At 36.9% G+C, this 21,163-nt stretch overlaps 1 protein-coding gene across 5 annotated transcripts in view; it reads left to right on the top strand.

The window, feature by feature from the left end:
* The window catches only part of PCDH15 (protocadherin related 15), a 1,516,422-nt gene that overhangs the window by 941,660 nt on the left and 553,599 nt on the right, over positions 1 to 21,163 (top strand). The window lies entirely within an intron of this gene.

Here is a 21,163-nt window from a genome sequence, read left to right as displayed (position 1 = left end):
CAGACAATTGAAGCTAGTATTGGTTTCATCTGTATAGACTATTGGAAGATGGACCATGGGCCTTGGTAGGCGATAAGAATGGGCCTGTGTGCTGCAAGAAATGAAGACCGATTAGGTTCTCTCTACTCATAACCACGTAGAAAGAAACCTTCAATTTTTTTTCAGAATAGGATATTATGTGTATTAAAGTCATTCTAATTTAAATTGTGATTCCTTTTATTAGTCAAACAAAATACATCTGTGTGGCTCCTGTGGCCTGCAAGCCACCAATATTTTGACTCCTAATTTAGGCAACAAAGATAAGAGAAGTGCATGGTGGAAAGGACATCCATAAGATGACATTGTTTTGGGAAGGGCATGAAGGGACTTTGCTTTGAGCTTTCTTTGCATATCCAGCACACTGCTTACACTTACATTGTATAATTTGAGTTTAGTTGAGGAGTGAGTCTGATGGAACTTTGGGAACTCAGGGATGGGAGAAGCACCAAAGTGCAATTGCTTGTTTTATCATCAAGCTCCTGGAGATTCTGTCTACAACTGCTCTTTCTTATGCATGATCTTAGATTCCACTATTACCCTGTCCCCAATGACTCTTTCCCCAATTCCTGTTTATCATGAGTGGTTTTTCACTTCTGTTCCTCATGATCAAACATTGGCTGCTAGATTATTGATCTTTGTTGTCAGGCAACAAAGGTATGACTTTTCTGTTAGGACACTGGAAATCTGAAATGGAACTCTGAAATGGACCACTACTGTCACTTTTGACAATAGTAATCAACAGTGTAAATGTTCTCAGCAATCTCTGGATGAGAACCATAACCCTCAGATGATTTGAAACTGTTCTTGGACTTAAAATACCTCTTACAGCAGTGTTCAAAACAAAGGTTCAAATGCCACATATTTCCACCTGGAATTGCTAATGTAATTCAACTAAATATGCTTAAGTGTGCCATACGGATTAACAAATATGAAAGTACTTGGTATCCTTTCATGTATCGCTACTTCATAAAACTGAAGGATGCACTAAAGCTAGATTTTGTATTCATATCAGATGGTACAATTTCAGTAAATAGTATGTATTTATTCCTTAGAATAAAAATGAATCTCTTAACTGTACTCAATAATAAAAGTTTTGTGGAATCGTCATAGCTACATACCATTAAAGTACATTCAGCTTGGTTAAAGTACAGATGGGTTTACTTAGGTAGAATATGGAGATATATTGTAGTGTTCCTTTTAACCTACCCAAACCACTTGCCACTGATGACCACAGGCAAGGTTTTTTTGTTTGTGTGGTTTTTTTGTTGGTTTGTTTAGTATCAGTCCTCATTTTTGTTTTCTAGATTCTGAGTTTTGTCTAACAGTAATTCTTTTTTTTTTTTTTTTTTTTTGGTTTTTGTGGTACACGGACCTCTCACTGTTGTGGCCTCTCCCGTTGCGGAGCACAGGCTCCGGACGCACAGGCTCAGCGGCCATGGCTCACGGGCCCAGCCACTCCGTGGCATGTGGGATCTTCCCAGACCGGGGCACGAACCCGTGTCCCCTGCATCAGCAGGCGGATTCTCAACCACTGCGCCACCAGGGAAGCCCTAACAGTAATTCTTAATTCAAGTCTCAAGTGCTGGCTGCTTAGCACAGAACTCTTTATTAACTCAGGACCCCTCAGAAACAAGGTTCTTTTCATTATAAGAGCATTAAACAATCTCCTTTTACCTGTTCTTGCTTTTGCTGGTATATTTTCCTTGTCTGTCTGCCTCCAAAAATTTACAAGTCTACAAAACGGTGATTTGAATTGTCAGAACTGTGTGTAGTTGAGAGGGTTGCTTCTTAAAATGGTTTTGAGTAGGAAAGGAATAGCTACCAGTTAAGGTATACTAGAAAAAACTAGAAAAAAAAGAAAAACCAATGCCCTCCTGGTTGCAGAAGCAGGACCTCTAGGGAAAAAAAATAAAGCAGACCAAGACAACAGGGAGTGATAGGCAAGTGGGGAGGCAGTGGTGCTATTTCAGGTGTCTGTCTAAGGAGACTACATTTGAGTGGAGCCCTGACCAAAACTGACTGAAGATGTGAGCCATGCATTTAGCCGGGAAATTTACATTTCAGACAGGAAAATTAAAATTCAAAGGCTACAAGGAAAAATACCATTGGTCAGTTTAAGGTACAGCAAAAAATTGGCTGAAGAAAATGAGTGATAACAAATGTGGCTGAAGCAGAGAAGACGGATGTTGATTGATATATGTAAACTACTCAGAATGTTTTTGGTTTGCCAACAAATCAGTTGATAGTGATTTCATCTAGCAAACTATAGTTCACTAAGGATAGTTCTCCTTCCTGTCCCTCACTCGATATCTTAGTTTAGATACTTCAAAATTTGAATAGGCAACTGGGTGTGTATGTATTTATAATCTCAGAAAATTTTACCCTTAAAAAAAAATCTGTCTCCTAAAAGAAAATCAGAAAATACATTAATTTGCTCAGTTTGGCTTCGTGGTATCACTCCCTCATTTAACACATAATAGAGGATTACTGCAACCATTCCAAAGGTAAACGTGAATATGATAGTTACATAAATACTGAGTGTCTGAAAGTTTGATAGTGTGGTACCATCAAAATTATAACCAGAGATCTTTGTTATATTACATTGTCTTCAAAACACCATTAATGTAAAAGGGAAGATTCAGTGCTAGTGGAGTCACATTTCAGAAAAATATTTGTAAAACGGTTCACTTTGCTTAATAACATTATCATCTTTATGGGAGCATGTTTTGGTGAAAATGCTGAATAACGTGTTTTTTTAATCTTAATCTTTAGGACAGGCAGGATGCCGGCATTATTAGTAAGGAACTAGTAACCCATCAATCTCTACAGGGTTCATTTACTATCCTTAAAAGTGTTTTTTTAGGGATGTGAGGACTTTTATAGACAAGAGTCAGACTAAAGGTTATACATGAATTAACAGAGTGAATAATTTAAATGTTACCTTTGAAAAATTGTCCCAAGTCTTAAAAAGAATTTAAGATTCCTTTGTAGTGAATAAGCTTTATGGAACATTGTTCAAAGCAAAGCTTTTCATTCTAATTTTGTATTACTAATGACCAGTTAATACCTCTACATTTCCATCCTGTAATGAATAGCAAATATGAAAGTAAACGTTTTATTTATATTATTTGCACATTCTTTCGACATCTTGAATTTTGATGTCTCTCAAATGTTCTACAATGAATAGATTCTTGTCAGTTAATACCATTTGTTTTTTGAAATCTATTATATATCCCCCCCAAAAAGTATTTCAGTTTGATTTTGGTTTGTTTCAAAATGTCAGCTAAGTCTCACAAAATATTTTCTCTGTACTTTTTCATTCTCCAGCATAGGCTACTTCTTTATTTTTTCATTTAGTAGAAGCAAAACAAGTAAACTGACACTTGACTTTGAGTAGACTAAAAGCAATTTGAAAGTGAATAAACTATCTTCACATATAATCCTAAATAAGATTCTAACCTTGTGTATTTTTGATTGGAAATTCCTATTTGGTATATAAAAACTTTTATCATTGTAGGCATTGATAGGATACCACATAGACATTCATATTACTATATTTTTTAGAAGGCTTCAGAGATCATCTTTTGGGCTTTGATTATGTAAAAGCATGCTACTTAAATTAATATCTTTGAAGTGTGTTGTATTTTAAGTATCACTGTGAATTCAACATTCTCCTCCATGGTATGTTTACCTGTAACTTCAAATTTTTAAATTGTTGACTTTTAGTTAAAATTAAGGCTCTAGGAAGATGTACCTTTTTTTCTGTGACACAGTCATTTAGAGATGGCACAAATATTCCTGGTATGTGACAAATGTCTTCTGTAGGTCATATTACATGAGTAAGACATAATTGTATTTATATTAATAATAGTTGAAAAAAGAAGAATCTACTGTAAATAACAGAGTTCAGTTGGCCTATAGAGTCATGCTTTAAGAGAAAGGCAAGGTGGAAAGCAAACATGTAAGTCTGTGGCTAGTATTTTTTCTGCCAACAACTGATCATACCTTTTATCTCAAAATGGGAAGTATGTATTAGGATCATTATGCTAGATTGCAAAAATTCATGAGAGCAAAGACTATCTGCTTTGAGTCATTGCTGTAATCCTAGAAGGTAGTGAAATGCCTGGTATGTAGCAGGCATTCAAAAAACTTATTTGATTCAAGTAAATCATCAACATGACTCCCACAAACAAACTACCATCTGAGTTAAATGGCACATATATGTCTATTTAGAATAGTTTGAAGTGTTATTATTAAAATTTCTCAATATAATCAACATTTAATCAAAATTCACTGTGCACATAAAATAATTTATAAATTTCAAGTGTTTTCTGCCTGCATGAAAATGTCTGCAATAATCAGATTTTTGTTCAATAGAGCATTTTGAAAGATGCTCTATTGAACAAAAATTGAAGTATTGAAAGAGGAAGTATTTATGATAATACTAAAAATAGGGAGTGCTGTTATATATGCATAAATATAACCATATTATTAGTTTAAATCTAAGAAAAAATAAATATAATTTTAAAATGTTTAAAAAGGCTATATTATGGCATCTTAAAATATGAAATACATATTTCATGTATTCATACTTTTTGCATATTTAAAAGTATTTCATAAAATAATCTGATCTAAATAAATTTACAAAAATATATTTTATTTTAATTTTTGGTGTTATAATTTTGACTACCTGAAAATATCACCTAATGATTTGATATGATATCAAGGTATCTATGTAAAACTATTGTCTAACTTTAGAAAAATGTTATTTCTCAGTTTTTAGATCTATTAGCCTTTTGTAGTTTCTCTAAGAAACTAGAAATAAGAAATTCCAAACTATTTAAAATTCATCAAATTGTCATGTGAGTTTGCATTCATTAAATGGGAAAAATAATCTCCATTTGCAATTTTACATTCCAGTTATTTAAAATAGAAATTTTAATTCCAGAAATAACTGATTTTTGATAACCCATTTCTTCAGTAAGATTAAATTTAAATGCCATCTTTGTAGGATAGCAACATACGATAAATACAGAAAAGGGATATATATACATAACCTACCAATGTCACTTGTGTACATACTCACACACAATACCAGAAATGTGCCATACTTTGAAGAAATGTTTTAAGATATTTAGGCTAGGATAGGCTTCCTGAATCCCTGCATATCTACCAGTGAAGGAAAAGTACTCTTTATTCTAATAGATCTCTTAAAGTTTTAGTAATCAGCCTTAAAAGCATATTATGGAAACTCTGTCTTACTGGTGAAGAGAAACCTCAAAAGGAATTTCTCATTTAAAATAGTTTACTTTAAAAATTAAAAACAATAGCAGAGGTCTACCTGGAATTAGAAAAATGATGTAGACCTCTGAGTTTTCACCCACTGAGATTGATTAGCAAGTATTAGTTCTTCTATATATTCAAGATAATATTTATCATGGTATAGCTTCTTAAAGATGTGATTAGAATCTATTGTTCGCTTTAAAATTCATCTGACCCTGCAGCCAGACTCCAGGATGGCTTTGCCTGCCAGTAGTCAGACACTAACCCCAGGACCCGGCTTCACTCACTAGTGGGCTGGCAACTCTGAATCTCCTCACCAGTAAGCTGCCCTGGAGCCCCCTGGGGTTCTGTAGTCAGCTGCCTTGTGACCAAGCCCCACAAACCAGCAGCCTCCAGAAGAGTACTGACTGTTGGGTCTCACAGCCAACCAGACTAGGAGCCAGTCAGGGCTACCAGACCACCCACATAGTCAGCCTGCCACAAGAAAGGATCCATGCAGCCCTCATGAGGGAAACCCCAGAACAGATAGCTCAGTTGACAAGAGGGGAGTGTGCTGCTGTGATGCATAGGATGTCTGCTAGAGAAGGCCGCTAGTTCAAGGTCAGGAAACCTACCAGCTATCCAGAAATACTAACACCAACTTAGACAAAACAAGGCAGCAGAGGAACATGTTTCAAATGAAGTAACAAAATAAAGCCCCAGAAGAACAACTAAGTGAAGCAGAGTTAGGAAATCTATCTGAGAAAGAGTTCAAGGTAACTATCATAAAGATGATCAAAAATCAAAGAGCTCAGAAGAATGGATGCAGAGTGAGAAGTTAGATGTTTTCAACAGAAAGAAAACATACAGAACCACCAAACAGATGTAGAATAACTGAAGTGAAAAATATACTAGAAGGAATCAATAGTAGACTAAATGATACAAAGAAATGGATCAGTGAGCTGAAAGACAACAGTGGAGATAACTAACACTGATCAGAAAAAGGAAAAAAAGAAAAAACACGAGGACAGTTTAAGAAACTTCTGGGACAACATCAAGTGCACTAACAATCTCATAATAGGGGTACCAGAGGTAGAAGAGAGAGAAAGGCACTGAGAACATATTTGAAGACAAAAGAGCTGAAAAATTCCCTAACCTGGGAAATGAAACAGTTACCCAAATCCAGGCAGCACAGACAGTCCCATACGGGATTAACCAAAAGAAAAAAATACAAAAAGACATATTGTAACTTTTGTCATTTAATTACAGAGAAAATGTCAAAAGCAGCAAGAAAAAAGCAAATAACATACAAGTGAATTCCCATAAGGCTATCAGCTAATTTTTCAGCAAAACTTTGCAGGCCAGCACAGAGTGACATCATATATTTAAACTGATGAAAGAGAAAAAGCTAAGAATACTCTACCCAGCAAGGCTCTCAGTCAGATTCAATGGAGAGATCAAAAGCTTTACAGACAAACAAAATCCAAGAGAATTCAGCACCACCAAACTAACTTTACAACAAATGTTAAAGGAACTTCTCTAGGCAAAAAAGAAAAGGCCCAAACTAGAAATAAGAATTATGCAATGAAAAACCTCACCAGTAGAGGTAAACACACAGTAAAGATAGGAAATCATCCTCGCACAAAGCTAGTAGGAAGGTTAAAAGACAAAACTTAAATCTATATCCACAATCAGCAGTTAAGGGATTCACAAAACAATTAGATGTAAAATATGATATCAAAAACAGTAATCAATGAGGGGAGGAGAGTGCAGACACAGGTTGTTTTATTTAATACATCTGAAATTAAGAGATCAGCAACTTAAGTTGTTTTTTTTTTGTGTGTGTGCGTGTGTGTGTATACAGTCTATATATACATAGACTGCTATGTAAAAACCTGATGGTAACCACAAACCCAAAATATTGATATACATATACACACAACAAAATAAAAAGGAATCCAAACACAACACTAAAGACAGACATCAAATCACAAGAGGAAAAAAACAAAAAAGAAAAAAAAGGCCTACTAAAACAATTAACAAAATGGCAATAAGAACATACATATCAATAACTACCTTAAATGTAAATGGACTGAATGCTCCAATCAGAAGACAGAGTGGCTGAAGGGATACAAAAATAAGACCTATATATATGCTGCCTATTAGAGACTCACTTCAGATCTAAAGACACACAGAGACTGAAAGTGAGGGGTTGAGAATAATTACTCCATGCAAATGGAAATCAAAAGAAAGCTGGAACAGCAATACTTATCAGACAAAGTAGACTTTAAAGCAAACTGTTACAAGATACTGCATAATGCCCAAGTGATCAATCCAAAAACGTATAACAATTATAAATACATATGCACTCAACATAGGAGCACCTCAATACGTAAGGCAAATATTAACAGACATAAAAGGAGAAATCAACAATAACACAATAATAGGAGACTTTAACACCCCACTTACATCAATGAATAGATTATCCAGATAGAAAATCAATAAGGAAACACTGGCCTTAAATTACACTTTAGATCAGATGGACTTAATTGATATACATGGAGAGCATTCTACCTGAAAACATCAAAATACAGATTCTCTAAGTGCACATGGGACATTCTGCAAGGTAGATCACATGCTAGGCCATAAAACAAATCTCAGTAAATTTAAGAAAATTGAAATCATATCAAGCATGTTTTCCTACCACAATACTATGAGACTAGAAATCAACTATAATAAAAAAATTGTAAAAAACACAAACACATGGAAGCTAAACAGTATGCTACTAAACAACCAATAGATCACTGAAGAAATCAAAGAGAAAATCAAAACTTTCCTAGAGACAAATGAAAACAAAAAACACAATGATCCAAAATCTGTGAGATGCAGCAAAAGCAGTTCTAAGAGGGAAGTTTATGGCAATACAAGCATACCTCAGGAAACAAGAAAAACCTCAAACAATCTACCCTTATACCTAAAGGAACTAAAGAAATAAACAAAACCCACAGTTAGAAGGAAAGAAATGAATGATGAGAGCAGAAATATGTGCAACAGAGACTAAGTAGAAAAAAATCAATGAAACCAAAAGCTAGTTCTTTGAAAAGATAAACAAAATTGATAAACTTTAGCCAGACTCACCAAGAAAAGAAGGGAAAGGGCCCAAATCAATAAGATCAGAAATGAAAAAGAAGTTACAACCAACATTACAGAAATACAAAGGATCATGAGACACTACTGCAAACAACTATATGCTAATGAAATGGACAACCTAAAAGAAATGGACAAATTCTTAGAAATGTATAAACTCCCAAGACTGAACCAGGAACAGAAAGTATCAACGGACCAATTTACAGTAATGAAATTGAATCAGTAATTTAAAAACTCCGGGCTTCCCTGGTGGCGCAGTGGTTGAGAATCCGCCTGCCGATGCAGGGGTCACGGGTTCGTGCCCTGGTCCGGGAAGATCCCACGTGCCGCGGAGCAACTAAGCCCGTGAGCCATGGCCGCTAGGCCTGCGCGTCCGGAGCCTGTGCTCCGCAATGGGAGAGGCCACAGCAGTGTGAGGCCCGCATACCGCAAAAAAATAAAAAATAAAAAAAAATAAATAAATAAATAAATAAATAAATAAATAAAAACTCCAAGAAACAGAAGTCCAGAACCAGATGACTTCATGGGCAAATTTTCCTAAACATTTAAAGAAGAGTTTATACCTATCCTTCTCAAACTATTCTAAAGAATTACAGAGGAAGGAACGCTCCTGAACTCATTCTATGGGGCCAGCATTGCCCTGATAGCACACACAAAAAGGAAAATTACAGGCCAGTATCACTGATGAATCCAGATACAAAAATCCTCAACAAAATATAAAACTGAATCCAACAATACATTAAAAGGATCATATACCATGATCAAGTGGGATTTATTCCAGGGATAAAGGAGGGTTCAGCATCTGCAAGTTAGTCAGTGTGATATTGAAGAATAACCATAGGATCATCTCAATAGATGCAGAAAAAGCTTTTGACAAAATTTAACATCCATTTATGAGCCTCCTTTTGGGAGGAGGAAGAAGAGAACCATAGCCCTGCCATGCTCCAAGGCCCCAAATTGAGCCATGGTGGGTGGGAGCTATCCTATTGTGATTAGGAAGTTTTGAGAAGCAGGCATCAATCATCAGAGTGGAGAAAGTGGGGACAGGGTGGGTAGGGGGCAGCTGGCACTGCCATGTATCTCAGGCTGAGGTCCACAGCATCGCCCCCTCTTCCCTCTTGGTTGGGGGAAGGAAAAGGGACTCCAATCATGTCCTATCCAAATGCACATGAGGCTTTGGAAGGAACCCCTCCCTACATGCTTTATCTGAGTCCCCCCGCCCCACCCACCCCATCCCCAGAATCTCCAGCTTTGGAAGTGGGCTGGATAGGGAAGTTGTTTTACTCTTAAAGAAGGATATGGAATAATATGTCACATGGCAGAGTGAAGATTAAGCATGAGATCAGATTCATGGACCCAACCTATAAGCTACTGTATTTTGTGGGATGGAATATCTCAGGAGTAAGGAAGGGTTTTCCACATCTTGTCCCCTCATAACCCCCTCTTGGGATAAGGTGCTGAGAACTGTCCCAAACAGTGGGTTGTGATGTTGGGCAAAAGGGGTGATTGAGGGAATGGCTACAGACCTGCTGCTTCTAAGCTCACTTCCACCCCATTTTGGGCCAATACAATTTGATTTATTTGCTCCCTTGGATGACTCTACCTTGGTTCCCACTTTCTTCAGGATGTCAATTGCACTAGCTGTGGGCGAATGACATATCTTGTGCATTTTAACTTTTTTTCCTCCATAATATTCTGGTTTTGTATTTTTGTATATTTTAATCTAAGGCCCTCATTCCTGAACTGTGTTCTCAGGTACGTGAACAATCTCAGGGATAAGTTGGCAGCAGCTCCAGATCTGCATAGCAGGAATTCCTTTCATTGCTGTATCACCAGAGAGAACTATTTGGAGTGTGTAGTCTGTTGAGCTACCTCAATTTTGTCAATTAGAGGTGGCTTTTCTGCTGTAGTGTCCTCTTGAAACCCGTCCCTCTTCAGTGTTTCATGGGAGACTACATTTGAACTGGGTCGCCCCATGACTTGGTCTCCTACTGAAAGATTGGAAATTGATCTGAACAGGAAAAGGTGGTGCAGAGAGGTTAGGAGAGTTTTGTTTGGAATCAGAGCATAAGCAAAAACAGTAAAATTAAATTTCAGTGTATCAATTTTATAAAGCAGTTTAGGTTATGGTGATTTAGCAGAACACAGGAAAGCAAGAAAATGTGTCACACTTATACCAAATTAAGGATGATGAGTTATGCTACTTATATATGCAACTTTAATTTTGTTTAATACTCTCTGCCAAAATAAACTTTATTCCCTATAACTTAAAATGTGTGTGTATATTATACATATGTGTGTATATATGTGTATATATATAATAGTTTATTATGTACAGTTAATTCCAATGTTTTGGCTGCAATAAAATCAACTTTGAAAAAGTGAAAAAAAAAAAAAAAGGTGCAGAGAGGGGAAGCCAAAGTTAGGTGAAGGTCATCTGTATGTGTGATAAAGGATTCCTGTTCCATACCTCCAATTCCAGGGCACAGGACTCACTTTATATACCAGATGCTTCACTGGATTGGGCTAGGTCTACCATGCACAACAGGGTGTATGTGGGTGTTTTTTTGTAAAAAATGTGAGCTGGTAAGAAGAGGTTTTAAGAATGATGCCTCTGTACCCATCTTGAGCTGCTCAGGGATGGACATATGAAGCAAGGACAAAATCCTTAACTTTTAACAATTCTGGGCTTTTCTTCCTTGGCTTCCAGAGAGATCATCAGCAGTGGTTTCTTTGTGGTTCCCAAAGTCAGTGTCCTGCCCTGCTGCAGCAGTGATAAGTGTCATGGTAGCTAAAGGAGAAAAGGGTTTTGTTTTGTTTTGTTTTGTTTTACAGGTTTGCAGTGAGATCACTGCAAACCTACCTCAATGTGTTGTAATGGGGCAAATGCAATAGAACACACTTGGTGATGTGTGTCTGATCCTGGTTTCTTGTCACCCCCAACTGCTGCCCTGCTCTAATTATTGTATTTGTCTGGGCTTTGTAGGACTTCACAAGTAATTGATTTGGTGATTGCTAGGTGGCCTAGTTTATGTAAATATGATGTGTTGCTCTTCTCCATGTCCTTTTGGGGTTTTATTGTTTATAAACTTTTTTATGTTGAGAAAAATAGGCAAACAATCTTTGACAAAGTGTTCTGCACCAGGCAGAAAGACTCCAAAAGATAAGCATAGGGGCCCATCTTCTTGAAGTGAGGTCTTGAACTATATTTCTTTTGTGTCCCTCTTCCCCTATTCTCTATGTTGAACAAGATCTTCTGTCCTAAAAACTAGATTTCTACCCCTCCTGTATTTCCCTTCTCCCCACTTTAAAAACTAGACCATACACCTATACATTTATTTTGTGGGGTGTCTGAAATTCTTAAATGATTTGTGCAAAAATCCTGAAGAAGCTAAGAACCCTCCTCTCTTGTTCCCAATCTCCTGAATCAAGACCATTACTTGAGGCTATTCATGCCAGACAAACTGCTGTCTTTGGATGGATTAAAACCTACTTTAGTCTTTAATCCTAGGGTAGAGAGAAGCAACGAGGGGGCCTTCCATGTAGAAAGTGGGCTTGGGAGACCAAGAAAAGAAAGATGAATGTATATCCAAGGAAAGATGAATGTATATCCAAGTCACTCAATAACATTTATGCATGTGCAAGAAACTTATGTCAAAGTGGCTACAAGATTATTTCAATAGGAGACGGAAGGATATAACTCCATGTTTACTGCTACAAACCAAAGCTTTGTGTGAAATCTTGAATTTATGGGGAGGGAGGGAAGGTAGGAAAGCAGGTGCCTGTTTGTTCTTTCCCTCATCCTGAACTGCAGGAGGCTGAGACCCCTTGGGCTTTGGCGACCCCATCTGGGCAGTGTTTATTTGATGGTTGATTTTGCTGTGCCAGGTACTTCCTTTCCTGTTTGGTATCATTTTGTAACACACATGCTGACTCTTTTCCCTTTCCCTTGTTTTCTCTGGGAAAATACAATGAATAAAGACTTACTGGCACTAAAAAAAAAGTGTCCATACCACCCAAGGCAATCTACAGATTCAATGCAATCCCTATCAAATTACTAATGACATTTTTCACAGAACTAGAATAATTTTAAGATTTGTATGGAAACACAAAAGGCCCTCAATACCCAAAACAATCTTGAGAAAGAAGAACAGAGCTGGAGGAATTACACTCCCTGACTTCAGACTATACTACAAAGCTACAGTAATTAAAGCAGTATGGTATTGGCACAAAAAGAGACACATAGATCACTAGAACAGAGTAGAGATCCCAGAAATAAACCCACACACTTATGGTCAAATGATCTATGACAAAGGAGCCAAAAGAATACAATGGAGGCAAGACAGTCTCTTCAATCAGTGGTGCTGGGAAAATTGGACAGCTACACATAAAATAATGAAATTAGAACATTCTCTAACACCATATACAGAAATATATTCAAAATGGATTAAAGACCTAAATTTAAGGTCAGATACTTTAAAACTCCTAGAGGAAAACATAGGCAGCACAATCTTTTATATAAATCACAGCAGTATTTTTTTGGAAACTTTTCCTAGAGCTAAGGAAACAAAAGCAAAAAAAAAAAAAAAACGAAAACAAAAGGGACATAATTAAACTTACAAGCTTTTGCACAGCAAAGGAAAGCATAGACAAAAAGACAACCTACTGAATGTTTTCTTATTCAGTAGGTTGATATCATTTGCATATCATTGCAAATAATATGACTGATGGGGGTTATTACCCAACATATATAAACAGCTCATACAACTCATCAAAAAAAATTTTTTTTAATGGGCAGAAGACCTGAATAGATATTTCTCTAAAGAAGCCAGACAGATTGTCAACAGTCACACAGTTAAGATGCTCAACATCATCAATCATCCGGGAAATGATGAGGTATCACCTCATACCTGTCAGAATGGCTATCACCAGAAAGAACACAGATAACAAGTGTTTGTGAGGATGTGAAGAAAAGGGAACCCTCATGTACTGTTGGTGGGAATGTAAATCGGTGCAGCCACTGTGGAAAACAGTATGGAGGTTTTTCAAAAAACTAAAACTAGAACTACCATATGACCCAGGAATTCCATTCCTGGGGAATTATCTGAGACAAAAATACTAGTTCAAAAAGATACATGCACCACGATGTTCATAGCAGCATTATTTACAATTGCTAAGATATGGAAGCAACCTAAGTGTCCATCAACAGATGAATGGATAAAGAAGATGTGGTGTGTGTGTATATATATGTGTGTGTGTGAGTGTATGTGTATGGTATACTAAGACACAAAAAAATGAAATTTTTTCCATTTGCAACAATATGGATGGACTTGTAGGGTATTATGATAAATAAAATAAGTCAGAGAAAGACAAATACTGTATGATATCACTTATATGTATAATCTGAAAAAATACAACCAAATAGTGAATATAATGAAGAAGCAGACACACATAGAGAGAACTAGTGGTTATCAGTAGGGAGAAAGAAGTGGGGTGTAGGCATTATAGGTTTAGGAGACTAAGAAGTGCAAACTATTAGGTATAAAATAAGCTACAAGGATATGTTGTATAACACAAGGAATATAGCCAATATTTTATAATGACTATAAAAAGAGTATAACCTTTAAAAAATTATCACTGTATTGTACACCTGTAACATGTAATATTGTACATCAACTATACTTCAAGAAATTCATGTGAGAACACTCTCCAAAAGGAAAAACTTAATCCCTCCCATACTTCATAATTTCATAGCACTTGGGGATCACAGTATATAAATCTATACACTTGTGTTTTATATTGCTATTAAAAAGAGATTATTTGCACCTGAGATAATAGATGTATTTCAATCATATGTTAAAAAGTGAGGCTAAATATGTACTTGGATATTTGACTCTCAGTCACAAACCAAGGAGTTTAAAGCCCTTTTCAAATTTCATGTGATCACCTGATATGGATTATATATAAAGTGACCTTTTATATACAAACTGAGTGTATCAATTAGAGTTTGATATGGGAAGCCAAACTACAATAGTCAGTATGGAACAAGATTTCTCATAGGTAATATACTTTATCAAACTGTAGGTTCTGGTGAGAAAATCTGTGAAAGAATGTCACCTCTGCATCTGGTGTTAGGCATGAAAAATCTAAAAGTAATCTATGTTCTCCATTGGGAAGAAAACCTGGAAATGAAGCAGAGGAGAACTTGGAGAAACTGGTACCCATACGGACAAATGAGATTCCACGAGGAAAAAAGTGAGAATGCACTCTGTCACCACATTTAACTATTCAAATGACCTACAGAAGCAACAGATGCTCTTTGCCACAGTGTTCCACATACATTCACCCAGGACTCAAGCTGAAGGAGACACAGTGGGACCTGGAGAGGTTGCATGTCTGACAACTCCCTCATGCTAACAAGGCGAGTCAATGTGTTGTCAACAGCATGCATGAAGGGCAGCAGGAATGTACCCTATACCAACCTTCAGATTGGCTAGCTGCTGTTTCATTTGTAGCTTCCAAGTTTTTCTTACTGCCAACCTTAACAGGAAGAAGCATTATTTTGACATTCAGATCCAATAGGTCTACCCCTCAAACTGACATCAGTACATTTCTTTTTAAATCATGTTTATAATCCAAATAAAAGCCTAACATGACACATCTATCCCTCTAGTAAAGTACACTAAACCTTTCTCCAGAGTAGATAAACTCACCTAGGTCACTTTATTCACCTTTGAGAGGTGTTCATTCTCCTTCTGAGACACGCTTTCCCCCTTTAACTTAAATACAGAGATATAAAGATGAACTATTATTAACACATGTTAGTAGAGAAATGGGAAAAAGGAAAATGTAAAGTAACCTTTTTCAAATATATTCCTACCAAAGTAGGGAAGAAATACTCATAGCTATTACAATCCTCATTTCTACAACCAGTCACATGGTCATAGCTGATTTATAACTCCCTCTTTGTCTTACCCATTCTGTTGTCTCCCTTATTTGCAATAAGCATTGCTGGTGGTCATGGCTCCTTTCCTGGTAGAATAACCAAAAACTTCATCCCTAAAGAATTTGGGCCATTAGAAATTCTGCCTGTGTTAGATAATTGTAGTTTTCCATTAACTTTGATCACAGGACAAGAGAGTACTAAGAGGACCCCCAGGGGGTGTCCTACTATTCAGGCAAAGAGTAGCTGGGGAAATGGGCTGACTCATGTCCCCCAAATTAGTCATCTTGCCTATCTGATGATGTCACTCTTCAATTAGCATCCACATGCAACAATTATCTTCAGACTCCATACCTAATTTAAGAGGTTGACACACCTTCAGACTTCCTTATCACAAATGCACCAATTGTGTTCATTTCAAGTCCAGACTATATAATCAAACCATTAGCTGTTCCCAATGAATCAGTGTAAATGTGTTCTTTGGCTCTCTCTCCTTTCAGGAAAGATGAAAAACTAGACATGATGCTTGAAGTTCTCACTTTCAGGGTTTGCCTTCCCCACTATGTCAGAGCCACTTCTGATTTTATAGAGTTGTACCTGTCTACTTTCAGATGGTACCAGTATGTCATACAGAATTATCTCTAAAACAGGCAGTTTTAAAATATTCTTCAGTCAACTGTTACAAGAGACTCTATGTGAGGCCACAGATGCTGATTAAGACAGAATAGCAAATGCAGGAATAGGGACTATAGTTATGAGCAACTTACTCATGCAATTTATATCTGCCTTAAAAACCTGCTTGAGCCCAATATTACATATCACCACTTCTGTTTGGTGGTAGAGAGCTTCTGTGCACACCCAACTTTATTGGGTGGGTCACACAACACTTTGCGGATGATGGGCCACTCATGTCCCATAGGAATTTGATAACCTGTGGTCAAATGTATACCTTTTCTAGGGTCCAGTGCAAGCCAGAAGCTCTCTCAAAATGAAAATAGTTTTCTGTATAGCATGGAAGAACTTGGTTATAAACTTCTAAGGTTCTGTCCTATGAATTATCTATAGGGACCTGCCAAAGGGATATCTGTCAAATAAAACACTGTTGAATCTGCTGGTACAAATACACCACATGGGAATACTTTTGAGCACAAGGGACCATTAATATAAAATTATGCCAGGAATATAGAAAAACTGAATGGCAAACTAGAATGTTTGGCATCCCTAATATTACATCTGAGATCTAATTTTCAGTCATTTATAACTACATTTTATAAAATTTGTTGAAAATCACAATAAAGTACACACTATTCATTTCTATAGTTTTAATGGTTATGAGGAATCTGCAGAAAGGCAGTAAAAGTGAGAAACAAAAAATAATCTAAAAACTATTAATTCACATGCACTATATATAGGGTACCTCAGTTTCCACCTGCTGTTTTACTTGCAAATTTACAAATCAATACTTTAAGTACTAATCATTTATCAAGTTGGATGGCTGATATAATCCTTCACATTTTAGAGGCTATTTAGAAAATTATCCTCTTATTATACTGTACCTTGGGTCCCAAGAAGAACAATATTCCTCAAAAACATACTTGAACACTTTTGGTTGAGTTCTGGTAGTCTATGGATATTTTTGATCACAGATAGTTATTATTTCCTGAAGTGCAATATAGGCTAGGCAATGTATTTCTGTGAAGGGATAGCCTAAGTTACAGAATTTTCCTAATATCTCTTAGAATTCTTTATTAATTTGTTCAATAAATACTTATTTTGTCTCTGTTTTGACTTGAGCACTACATTAGGAACAGTGAACAAAATCATTTAAGAAATGGTCCTTTCCCTCAGATGGATAGAAGAATCAGAGAGCAAATTACAGTGTGGTATTAAAATATAACAGATATGGACAAAATGTTATGAAAACGAAAAGAATGAAGAAACTCTGCCTGGAAAGACTTAGAAAGAAATCACCATCCATACCAGGCTTCCAGGAGAGATCCACAGAGACAACTATTGCTGTATGAAAGATGAAGACAGGAGTGATGTCAGCAACATGGTGGCATGAGATGGTCTTCCTTTCCATCTTCCTTTTTAATCAATGAATTAGATATCCATATACAAACAAAGGCACTTTTGTGGGTGTTTTTAGACTTAGCACTTTACTAAGGAAGAATCTTGCTCACCTGTGCAGCCACTAAGATACAAACAACTATCTGTATGGGCTGCAGAACCAGTGGAGCCAATGGAACTGCTTAGACTCCTCTTGCCATTTTTGGGCAAAAAATTGGGCTGGTGTTGTACCAGGCAGGCACTCACCCATGAGTGAGAACCTGCAGAGGTCCAGCCTTCCCAAAGGGAGACTCCAAATACACCATTTAAGAAAAGAAAAATGTATATTTGGTCAAAACAGAGGCAGTAAAACAGTCCCAGCACTGCCCTTTCCTTGAGGGAGCACTAAATGGGGCCGATTTATCCAGCAGAGGCAACCTCTTCCACAGGGGGAAAAGGAAAGTAGTGAGTGACAACCCAGATACCCGAGTTGGATAGGAGAAACCCAATTTTGGGGGAAATGTATAAGCAGAAATATGTAACTATAAGCAATATGAAAACTCAATGTAGTATGGCATCACAAAAAGAAATTATTCCAATTTTCCCCAGAAGCACCCAGAATACTAAGGTGGGAGCTCTACAGCTGGAGGGAGGGAGATATTGGAAAAGAGGCAGATGAGAATTTCAAATGGTGTTGGAGGGACTGAGCACAGCAGAAAGTCCACTCATGTTCCTCTGGGGGTAATACCACCAGAGATCTCCCTTCTGGTCCATGGAACTCCCCAGTGCACTGAGTACTAAACCCATACTTCCCTACCCCCACTCTCTTGTTGGCTTCTAGTGCATGCTTGTGTGCCCAAGAGAATGAGCCCAAGAAAATAAGGAAAGTCCTAAGAAAACAGACCACAGGTGGTGAGCAAGAGATAAACTAAAACTTGAACTACAGCTTCACCTTCTGGAGAACAAAAGGAAAGTTTCCAATAGCCAGCCAGGTGAGAAGTATAAATATAAAAGCTTATATATTCACCTACAAGAGGTAACAAGAAGTGTGGAGCAGATACACTTTTACAATGATAAAAATTAAACAACCAAACAAAACCCTCAGATAATAGCAGTCTGTAATATGACATTTTATCTGCCAAAGAAGATGGACAAAGAGTTAAGGAAGTGTCAACATTTCAAATGTATAAGCAGAAACATGTAAACTATAAGCAATATGAAAACCCAACGTAGTATGGCGTCACAAAAAGAAATTATTCTAAATAGCTGTTACAAAGAAACTCCATGAGTTACAAGAAAACTCAGAAAGATGATTCTATGAAATCAAGAATGAGAAACTGGGGAACTCACTGGCAGTCCAGTGGTTAAGACTCAGCACTTTCACTGCAGTGGCCTGGGTTCAGTCCCTGGTTCTGGAACTAAGATTCTGCAAGCCACGCAGCACAGAAAAAAAAAAAAAAAAAAAGAAGAAGAAAGACTCCAATTGAGATGAGGGAGGAAGAAGACACAAAACTCAACTCCCCCCCAAAACCCATCAAAAATACATCTACCTGTGGAACAATTCTCACTAAAAACTAACTGGAAATGGATAAAAAGATTTTTACATCCAAGCTTGTAACAAAGATCCACATGGAATCAGGTAGGAAGGGAATAGTAGAAGTGATCAGGTTGGGACCTGTGCCCCCAGGAGAAGACTCAGAGGAAAAGGGAGATTACATGGGTGGAGATCCTCCCTGGGGAGTGAGCTGTTTGAGACACATATTGGGTGCCCCAGACCTGAGATCTAACAAAGGGAAGGTGACCCTGCCCCACCCCTGCCTTTGGCTGGTTGGAGGGCCAGTAGACCTAATAAGAAGGCTGTGGGAAACCTGGACTCTGCTCATGAGCCACACAAAAATGTTTGCTTGCTTTTGAGGCAGGGCAAAAAGGAGTGGTTTGAGAATGTGCCAGTGGCTGGTTGGTTTCCTGTGACCATCCTAGTGTTCACCATTACAGTATGAGACTAGGAATCATTTACAGGAAGGATACAGCAACAAAACACAAAGACATAGAGACTAACATGCTGCTAACAAAAAAAAAAAAAAAAAAAAAGGGATTAAAGACCTAAATATAAGGCTGGATACTATAAAACTCTTAGAGGAAAACATAGAACACTCTCTGACAAAAATCACAGCACCAAAAAAAAAATCAAGATCTTTTATGACCCACCTCCTAGAGTACTGAAAATAAAAACAAAAATAAACAAATGGGACCTAATTAAACTTAAAAGCTTTTGCACAGCAAAGGAAACCATAAAACAAAATGAAAAGGCAACCCATAGAATGGGAGAAAATATTTGCAAATGAAACAACTGACAAGGGATTAGTTTCCAAAATATACAAACAGCTCATGCAGATCAATGACAAACAAACAAACAACCCAATCAAAAAATGGGTGGACAATCTAAATAGACATTTCTCCAAAGACGACATACAGATTGCTAAAAAGCACATGAAAAGATGCTCAACATCGCTAATTATAAGAGAAATGCAAATCAAAACTACAATGAGGTATCACCTCACACTGGTCAGAATGGCCATTGTCAAAAAATCTACAAACAGTAAATGCTAGTGAGGGTGTGGAGAAAAGGGAACCCTCCTACATTGTTGGTGGGAATGTAAATTGTTACAAGCACTATGGAGAACAGTATGGAGGTTCCTTAAAAAACTAAAAATAGAATTACCATATGACCCAGCAAACCCGCTACTGAACATATACCCAGAGAAAACCATAATTCAAAAAGACACATGCACCCCAATGTTCATTGCAGCACTATTTACAATAGCCAGGTCTTGGACGCAACCTAAATGCCCATAAACAGATGAATGGATAAAGAAGATGTGGTACATATATACAATGGAATATTCCTCAGCCATAAAAAGGAACGAAATTAGGTCATTTGTAGGGATGTGGATGGAATTAGAAAACCACAAAACCCAAAGTCAACAAAACAGAGGAAATAAAGATTAGAGATAAAGGAGACCAAAAATATAAATTAACAAATAAAGTTGAAAATGAGGTTTTTTTTTTAAAGATAAACAGAATTGATAAACCTTTAGTCAGGTTCATCAAAAAGAGAGAGGACCCAAATAAACAAAATAGGAAATTAAAGAGCAGAAACTACCATGGACACCTCAGAGATATGCGAAAAAAGAAATCTGCAAGAGAATTCTATGAACAGTTATATGCCAATTGGAAAACCTAGAAGAAAATGGACAAATTTCTAAAAACATACAACCTTACGAAACTGAATCAAGAAGAAATAGACTATCTGAAGATTTATCACTAGCAGCAAAATTGATTTTGTAATTTAAAAACCCAGCAAACAAAAGTCTAAGACCAGATGGCTTCACAGGAAAATCCTACCCAACATGTGAAGAGCTGACACCTATCCTTCTTAAACCAATCTAAAAAACTGAAGGGGATGGAATACTCTCAAATTCATCCTATGAGGCCCACCATTACTCTGGTATCAAAACCAGACAAAAACACTACAAAGATTTAGTACAGCCACTGTAGAAAATAGTATGGAGTTTCCTCAAAAAAACTAAAAATAAAGCTGCCATATGATTCATCAATTCTACTCCTGGGTATATATCTGAAAAACACTAATGTGAAAAGATATATGCACCCCAAATACATGCACCCCAATGTTCATAGTTTATTTACAATAGCCAAGGTAGG

This window comes from Kogia breviceps, chromosome 2 (assembly GCF_026419965.1).
Source record: "Kogia breviceps isolate mKogBre1 chromosome 2, mKogBre1 haplotype 1, whole genome shotgun sequence".
NCBI classification, from domain to species: domain Eukaryota; kingdom Metazoa; phylum Chordata; class Mammalia; order Artiodactyla; family Physeteridae; genus Kogia; species Kogia breviceps.
Note: the sequence above shows the minus strand (reverse complement) of the source record. Positions and strands in the feature narration are given on the sequence as shown.